Here is a 9,460-nt window from a genome sequence, read left to right as displayed (position 1 = left end):
TAAGAATATGAACTCATACCATGCAATGCATTCACGCACTCCACTCTACTAGCATCATCATTGACATCCATGTTAAGAACCACGGCCTCAAGAGGCTCTTCAACATTGATCATGGAACTTGTGTCATCCACTATCACGGCTGTGACAATGTCCACAAAAGAACACACCTCGGTGCTATTTGGTTGTCTCATTGATTTGCAAACATGGAATACCACCTTCTCATCTCCCACTCGGAATGTCAAGTCACCCGCTTCAACATCAACTAATGCCTTCCCCTTAGCTAGGAAAGGTCTTCCAAGAATAATCGACACTTCAAAATTCACCTCACAATCTAATATGACAAAGTCGGCCGACAATATAAATTTATCAACACGGACAAGAACATCATCGATTATGCTCAAAGGTCGCTTCATCGATCGATCCACCATTTGAAGTCTCATTGAGGTAGGTCGAGGTTGCCCAATTCCCAAAGTCTTGAAGACTGAGTACGGCATCAAATTTATACTAGCCCCCAAGTCACAAAGGGCCTTTGCAAAATCTGCACTTCCGATGGTATAAGGGATAGTAAAAGCTCCGGGATCCTCAAGCTTAGGTGCTATTGATTGCACTATGGCACTCACTTGATGAGTCATCTTAATTGTTTCACACTCCATCGACCTCTTCTTTGTAACCAAATCTTTCATGAACTTCGCATACCCCGGCATTTGCTCAAGTGCCTCAACCAAAGGGACATTGATTGTGAGGCTCTTCATCATGTCAAAGAATTTTTTGAATTGATTGTCACTCTTTTGCTTTGCTAACCATTGAGGATAAGGTAGAGGTGGCCTAGGCAAAGGTGGCTTGGCTTTTTGTACAACCGGCTCGGGCATGTCAATCACGTGTTCCCTAGACGGGTTCACAGCATCTTGAGTCTCTACCTCGCCCTCATCATTAATATCAATCCGCACATCATTGTTTGCATTTTGATTAACCACATCATCAACAATCAAAGGTACATCATCATCCCGAAACTCAACATCTTCATCCATAACTTGCTTTTGCATTGAGGCATTCACATCACCGCCTCTCCCACTTCTTGTTGTAACTGCCATCACATGATTATTATTCTCACCCTTCAGATTCACCACCGTGTCACTTGGTAGCGCACCCTTGGGACGAGTATTCAATGCTTGAGAGATTTGGCCTAATTGCACCTCCAAGTTTCGGATAGATGTGTTATGCGAAGCTAATTGGGCCTCGGAATCTTAGTTCTTTTTCATCATTTGCTCGAACATGCTTTCAATTCTCCCCATATCACTTCCGGATGAACTCGGACCTTGAGAAGGAAAGGGAGGTGGATTGTTTGGTTGTTGGTACATGGGGGGCCTTTGAAAGCCTTGCCCCCGGTTGCCTTGGTTCCCGCTATTGTTCCACCCTCCTTGATTGTTGTTGTTGCCCCAATTATTGTTACTCCCATTCTAATTTCCTTGGTTACTTTGATTACCCCAATTGTTGTTTTGGTTGTTGTTATTCCAATTACCTCCGCCTTGTTGTTGATTGCCCCAATTTCCTTGAGGACGCCATTGTTGGTTGGATGAGTTACCTCTATTCCCTTGGTAGTTGTTGACATATTGGACCTCTTCGCTTTGATCATCATATCACTCATTTGAATAATCACCACCATCATTGATGTTGTCATATTGTTCACAATTACCTTGAGGTTGTTGTCCTCTTTGTCTCCTTTTCAACATAGAAACACCTTCCATCGCATTGACTTGGCGCGGGTTTTGGACTTGTTGCAATTGCGCCTTTGCTAATTGATTCATAGTTGTTGTAAGCTCGGCGATGGCTTGGCCATGATCATGCAATTCCTTGTGCAAATAGATGACCGTGGGGTCAGCTTGGGGCACATTTGCTCGGCTTTGCCATGCCGAAGAGGTGTCGGCCATTTCATCAAGTACATCACATGCCTCTTTGTAAGAAAGTTTCATAAAGTTCCCTCCAGCCAATTGGTTCACAATGCATTGATTCATGGTGTTGATGCCCCGATAAAAGGTTTGTTGAATCATAGCCTCGGTCCTGTCGTTATTAGGGCACTCTTTCACCATTGTTCTATATCTTTCCCATATCTCGTGTAAAGGTTTTGTTGGCTCTTGCTTGAAAGCTAGAATTTCATCCCGAAGAGCTGCCATATGACTTGGAGAAAAGAACTTGGAAATAAATTTGTCCGCCAATTCATCCCATGTTGTAATAGAATGATTGGGGAGCCTTTCTAACCTATCCAATGCTTTACCCCGAAGAGAGAACGCAAAAAGCCTCAACCTAAATGCATCCTCGGACACGTTGGTCTGGTTTCTACCCCAGCATGTATCCACGAACCCCTTCAAGTGCTTGTAGGCATTTTGATCGGAGGCACCCGTGAAATACCCTCTTTGCTCGAGTAAGGTCAGCATAACATTTGTGATTTGGAAGTTCCCTGCCCGGATTCGGGGAGGAACAATAGCACTGGCGTATCCTTGATTTGGTAAAACTCTGGGAGCCACTCTCGGTGGTGGCGGAGGAGGGTCTGGAATATTCTTGTTCTCATTTGCATTTACATTGACATGTCGGCCTCTCCGTGGAAGTTAAGGTAAGACCTCATCTGGTTCTAGATTCTCTACCTCCTTCCCCGCTATCACATTCCCGAGAGGCTCATTTGCATTAAGAGCCATTGTACCAGATTGATCGACACAAACGAAATTAGTAAAGAAGAAGGAAAGAGAAGTACAATACAAAACTAACTAAACAGATAGTCAACACCGTAAGCTCCAAGGCAACGGTGCCAAAAAGTTGATCGCTGCCGACTCGACACTACACTATGGTAGGAAGAGCGGATCGCAATAGCTTTTACCCAAATAGAGGTCCGGGGTCGAATTTCCACAAGGAGCTAGTAGTGGAGTTGTATTTTCTATCTAGCCTAGAGTTGTGGTTGTGCTTCTAATGTCACTTCAATCATCTTTTGAGTTTTTGTATTTATAACTAATATTATAAAACTACGGATTAAAGCTAGATTATGCTAGGAGAATATTGCTAAGTTGTAATTAATGGAAAGGAAGAGCACTAGGGTTGTGGCATTACCTTGGTGGCTAATTGACAGGTAGATGTTACTTAGGTTCGATTGAACTTGTTTGGGGGTTATGTTATAACCGTTGCACAAATTTTACCCACTCTCACACATCTCGGTAGAGAGAATGATTTTACTCAATTGACTCTCTCGAGACCAATTGGGTTGGCAAATTAGACCAAGCAACTAGGGTCAAGTAGGGTGATTACTCTCTCGAGATTTAACCCGTTAATTGGGACTATCATTTCTCATGAGTCCATACCAATTCCTTGTTGTGTCAATTTTGAGGTCATAAACTCTCTTTCTCAAGAAGAGTTAAACCCACAAAGCTTGAATCAGTGTTTGCAACCACCAATTCTAAATTAAATCATAAAATCAATCCAAATAACAAACACCCATAGTCAATCTAACCCTAGATGGCAACACCCATCAATTACCCACACTAGGGTTGAGCCACAACCCTAGCTAATGGGTTTAGCTACACATAATTAAAGAAGAAACTGAAGAAATAGATGAAGAACTACACATATTAATTAATTACTAAGAAGAAACTACAATAATCTATTGTTAATGGGGAGCAAATATGCCAAAAATGGCTACAACACCAAGCGTAGCTATCCTCCTGTTCTCAGATGTGACCTCCTCTTTAAAAAAATAGTAAAATGTTATATTTATACTAGGCTGGAAAAACTGAACAAAAATACCCCTGTGGGGTCAGTGGGGGTCGCATAAAACGAACTGCGGCCGCACTGGCTATTGGGTTTCAGTTGTTTGATGACTTGAACTGGGGGATGTGGACCGCGTAGGAGTGTACCGCGGCTGCGAAGGCAACTAGCGCGGTTCGCGCAGACGTGACCGCGGACCGCATGAGGATAAATGCCCTTTTTCTGAAACCTATGAACGCGGACCGCACAGAGAAGGAGTGCGGCCGCGAAACTTCTCCGCGGGCCGCATGAATCCTACCGCGGCCGCGTGACCTTAGGCTCAAAAAATGTCCAGTCTCTGAACCTCCTAGTGCGGCCGCGATCATTGTTACGTGGTTCGCACTAGGCCCCCTTTTTCTTCACTTCCCTTGGTCTTTGATACTTGAGCAGGTTTCACTCCTTTTTGAGCCGATTTTTGACATCTCGTCACTTTGTCAATCAACTCTGCAATCAAGCACAACTTGTGAGCATTTTGGGACTGTTTTTGTATCAATTTATACTCAAAGCATAGGCAAGTAGGGACATAAACACTTTAAAATCCTAACTTATCACCCGCTTGGTCAAAACACGAGATTCAAACCAAAACCCGATCACCCATTCACCCACGAGCCCGAATATGTAATTAGTTTCGAAATCCGGCCCCAAAACGAGGTCTAAATTCTAATTATACAAAAAGCCCTAACTTTACCCAAATCCCTAATTTCTACCCTTAAGAACATGATTTAGGCCTAAGATTACATACGTATGAATTTGTGGTGAAGTTCTCTTTCAAAATCGCCCAATTTGGAGTTTGGAAGAAGAAGTTATGAAATTTTGGTTTAATTCCAAGTGTGTTGTTTACTGTTTAAAAATCGCTGGGCAGACCTTCATCGCGTTCGCGATTGTAGACATGTGATTTTTGACCCTCCCCAAGATTTTACATATGTTAGCATTTAAATACTTAGTTTAGGTCTAATATAGTTATTTCAACTAATTTTGACTCTTTTACATTATTTTTATCATAAAATTGAAAATACAAAAATAGTTTCATTTTTCTCTATTTAATTAAGGTATTTGGTATTTTTAGAAGAATATTATTTTTTACCCAATTTTATTTTTAGTATAATCCTTGTAAATATCAAAAATAGTTTCATGTCATAATATAGTTGTTTTAGTTAATTAGTAATGATTTTACAATTTTATAGTATATTGTATTAGAAAAGAAATCAATATTTTTAGTCTTGTAAAACCAAAGGGCCATTTTTAAAGACAATTTTAGCCCAAATCGACAGCCCAATCCCATGACCCATCTTCCCTTTTAACTCCACCACCCTTACACCAAAAAAGGCCCTAGAAACACAAGACAAAAAAACCCTAACAGATCCTAATCCCCTCCAGGAGAACAAGCCAGCCATTAACCTAACTCCTCCAATCGAGAGCCATCGAAACACCACCTCTCCAAGAAGCTTCAACCGCCCATCCTCTTCCTCACCACCTGCCTCAATTCCAAAATACCCAAGCGCTGTTTCCCACCATCCAGCCTCCACTCAACTGCCGAAAACCAACCCTTTCTCACCAAAACTCACCGGGAAACACACAGGTAAAAGCGAGGCAACGGAAACAGAGCTTCATCACAAGAAAAATAGAGTGGAACCCGGTCAAAAACAAAGAAAAATCAAATGAAAATTCTGGAGTTGTTCTTGGTTCTTCCGATGAAAGCATAGAAGCTGAGAATCGTTCAAATGGAGTTGAAAACGGTGTTCAATCGTTGGTGTTATTGTTCAATGTGCGGTCCATTGGTTTCGTTCGAGTTGGATTTGCTGATTTCGAACTTCATTCTTAGCTGCGGCATTCTGTCCGTGAACTGCCAAAATTATTTTAATTGCAAGATTATTTTCAGGTTCATCTATTTCCCATTTTAACCGGTTGTTTGAATTTATGTGATATTAAATATGGTATTGGCCCTTTGAGTTCATCCGAGTCTGTTAATGTTTCAATCTAGTCCTAGCGTTCATTTTTAGTGGAGTCGAGATTTTCTGCTTGTTTACTAAGGGTCCATTTAGGATTTAAAATATTTGATTGTTTTGTCTTTTATTAATGTTTTGACAAAAGCACCCTGTTAAATGGAAAAGGCATCCTCACAGGAATAAATTTTTTTTATTTTTTTTATTTTTAAGAAATGGTTTTGAGGTTAGATGTTCATATGAATTAGTGTCTAACAATAGCAAATTGAATAACGCTAGTGATGAGTTCCTTTTTGTGTAGTTGATATTAAAATCCCATAGTTAGTTTGTCTTATTTCCTTTGTCATTTTCTTTTCTTTTCTTTTGAATTCATTATCGTTGTCCCAAATCCATAAGAGCCATTTCAGAGTACGAAATTCACGAAGGGCCAATATCATGTTTAAATCACTTGTCTTATTGTTTGATATAAATTGCTTACGCATGTCCATGTTTTTTTTATTACTTTGCTTTAATTGTCTGATATATATACATATATATATATATATGTGTGTGCGCGCGCGCGGAATTGTTTGATGTGGGGTATAAAGTTGGTTAAGAAAATTTAAGCTTTTAATGCTTCGTTACTTTTGTTCCATTACTTCACCCCCAGTCGCATGTTTAGGTCGACCACACCTAGGTTGGCAAATATTTAGGGCATTTGAGTTTAGTTTCTTTTGAGGTGAGAGGTCGTTCCCTTAGTTAAATTTGTCCGGGGAATGCCTCGAAGAATTTGTACATATTTTATTTTGGGGCATGCCCCGAAGTATTTGTACTTGGAGATCGACAGTAGAACTCGTAGTGTTTTTATTTTTATTCATCTTTTATTAGGTGGGGATGACCTCGAGCCTCTGTGTGTTTATTTTGCTTTTTCGTGATTTTACCTCAACTTGAATATTTTAAAAGCCGTCTAGATCAAGTATGCAACCGTACTAGTTACGGGACTTGGAGAATGCCTAACACCTTCTCCCCGAGTCAAATGAACCCCCTTACCCAAACCTCTGGTGCGGACTTATTTATGGAGTCCAAAGTGTTTTAAAGGAAAAATCATTTTAAAAAAATGGTGACCTGGCACACCGAAAATGTCAGGTGGCAACTCTGAGTTATTTCCTTTTGAACACAATTTTTGTCACGTTCTAATTGGAAACCCTTTTCAAGCTTTACAAATCCTTTTTATTTATTTTAAGAGGGTAAGTGAGGTTTGTTAAAAAAGGGGTGTCACATTTCTGGCGACTTCGCTGGGGAATTGCAGGTTCGAGCTAGTACTTGATCTTGTTGGTTTTTTAGGATATTCGGTTGAGGTTTTTTTTATGTGTTTTGTTTGCTTTATTTGATTTTTATTTTGTTTATGTCGTTTTATTATTTGCTAGTTGCTTATTTGTTTACAGTTTTTTTTTATGTGTTATTACTTTATAAATTGTCATCATTTCCATAACCCCAGGTCTTCTTTCTGCAACAAGTCTTTCGGAGTACGTTTGCGCGTACACGGCCTTTTTTGAGTCACCCGTGTCTTTAGGGGGTGGCGTGGGAGCGTGGAGTGGACGGACAGCTAGAGCAGCCGCCATCGACCACATGCCGCCCCGAATTGACTTGTTTAGTGAACCCTCAAACTTAGGTAAGCCTTTAGGTCATGCTTATTTGCATCATGTCATTTACATTTAGCAGGGCTCGGTCCCAAGCACCCTGTCCCTTTATAGGAGGCCTATCCAAATTATGTCAAAACGGGCACATGGCCCAAAAAGGACATTCAATCATCTCTATGTGATACATGTTGCATCTTTAAGGGTAAAAAGGTCATTTGGTGGACCGATCTTTGGGAAAGAAGGGTGAAAATGAAGCAAGTAGGGCCTAGTTATATTTTTCTTTCACAAATTTTTGAAAATGAAAAATCCAAAATAAAAAGATTTTACACTTTCCATCATTTTCCAAAATTCAAAAAAAAAAAGAGAAAAAGAAAATCCAAAAAGATTTTATATTTTTCATCATTTTTTCAAAAGACAAAAAAAATATGTAGTTTTTTTTTTCAAATTAGATGCATTTTTTAAAATTCTATCCTATATCTAATCTTCCCGAACTACGCACACCTGATTCTCGTCTTTCGGGGCGGGATACGTAGGCAACCCACATAGGGTCCGGTCTTCCTAGTAAGTCTTAGGTTCTTGGCTTGGCGGGGTCTTAGCCAAATCTTGCATGTCTAGCCACTTTTGGCCACATCGGCCGTTTTGCAAAATAGAGTTATTTTCTCAAAGTAGTTTGTTATCTCATGTCTTAGAGCCCTGATTCTACAACAAGGTGTCCTCTCAGTTTTAAGGTCCATTCCTGTTGAATTTGCATGTCTAGCCACTTTAGGCCACATCGGCTGTTCTTGCAAAATGGGGCCGTTTTCGCAAAAGTGGTCCAATGACCCATGTCTCAGAATCTTGATTCCACAATTAGGTGTAATATTAAGTTAAGGCACGTCTTCATTGAGTTTGCATCTTTAGCCACTTCGGTCCACATCGGCCGTTTTTGCAAAATGGGTCATTTCTGCAAATTAATTTTGGGTCATGATTATTGGGAGTTCGAAAACATATAAGCCTTAGTGAGGTATGTCCATGTCTTTGAGGTCATCTTTGTTGAGTTTGCGCTAATAGCCACATTTTGGCTACGTAGGTCATTTTGCAAAAATAGCCTTAATCATGCCTTGCATGTGTCCAATAGAAGGTGTCGTGGTGTCACATGTGTCTTGAGTCATTAACTCTATTTGATCTTATTTTTTTCATTCAGGTATGGAGCAATTTGCTAGAGTTTGAGCATGACAAATACCCAGGACCATTCTAGTCAAGACCATTGCATGCACGAGCTGCTTGAGGAAACTTTTATTTTTTAGTCTATCTTATGTTGTCTTTTAATTTTTAGTCTTGTACAGTAGTATCGAGTCTGTCAGTCTAGTTAAGAGTGTCGAGTCTTTTGTTATAGTACTTCCTGTTTTGTATTTGAAAATCCAAAAAAAGAAAGTCGTAACTGAAAAATCAAAAAAGATTTTTATTTTTTTTATTTGTCCATTACTTTTTCTAGAATTACGCTTGATCTAATTCATGAGGGACATGATAGGTAGGCAACCTACATAGGGTTCGATCGAAGCATATTTTAACAAAAAAAAAAACAAAAAAAAAAGAAAAAAAGAATGAAGATGTGGGACGTGAGAAATGAGAGGAAAGAAAAGAGGGGGAAAGAAATGAGAAACCAAGTGGTGTTAAAAAGGAAAATGAAGAGGGAAATGGGGCAAGAAGAGTGAAATTGGGATGATGCCATATGACCTTTGTACTCTCGAAGCTATTCTAGAACTGTTAATTGTGACTAGGGGCATTGCACGCAATGTGATATTTCTATCTGATAAATACCCTAACGCTAACATGTTGGCTTTGTTTTGCTCCCCTTTGTTACTTTTATTGTTATCATAACAGAGGGTGGTTAGTTTGCGGCACTTTGGCGATTCGTCCATACAACACAAGGTCAATGAGCAAGGTACTCATGGCTAGCAAAGACTTGGACACAAGAATTGTTGACCTGTCGAGGGAGATTGAGAAGTCAGAATCTGAATTGAAAGAGGAGGTCCAAAGGTTGAAACAACAGATGGTAGAAATGTATCAGTCTTGGATCAGGGGGCATCCTCCACCTTCATTCCCCACTAACTACACTGAAAACACTGCAAC

At 40.0% G+C, this 9,460-nt stretch overlaps 1 long non-coding RNA gene across 1 annotated transcript; it reads left to right on the top strand.

Moving 5' to 3' along the window:
- The first annotated feature begins 5,076 nt into the window (after positions 1-5,076).
- On the top strand, positions 5,077-8,801 carry LOC107819085 (uncharacterized). Its single transcript, XR_001655615.2, has 2 exons — positions 5,077-5,665; positions 8,532-8,801. It is a non-coding gene; the product is annotated as an uncharacterized LOC107819085 (long non-coding RNA).
- Positions 8,802-9,460: the final 659 nt, after the last annotated feature.

The sequence above is a fragment of the Nicotiana tabacum genome, chromosome 5 (assembly GCF_000715075.1).
Source record: "Nicotiana tabacum cultivar K326 chromosome 5, ASM71507v2, whole genome shotgun sequence".
NCBI classification, from domain to species: domain Eukaryota; kingdom Viridiplantae; phylum Streptophyta; class Magnoliopsida; order Solanales; family Solanaceae; genus Nicotiana; species Nicotiana tabacum.
Note: the sequence above shows the minus strand (reverse complement) of the source record. Positions and strands in the feature narration are given on the sequence as shown.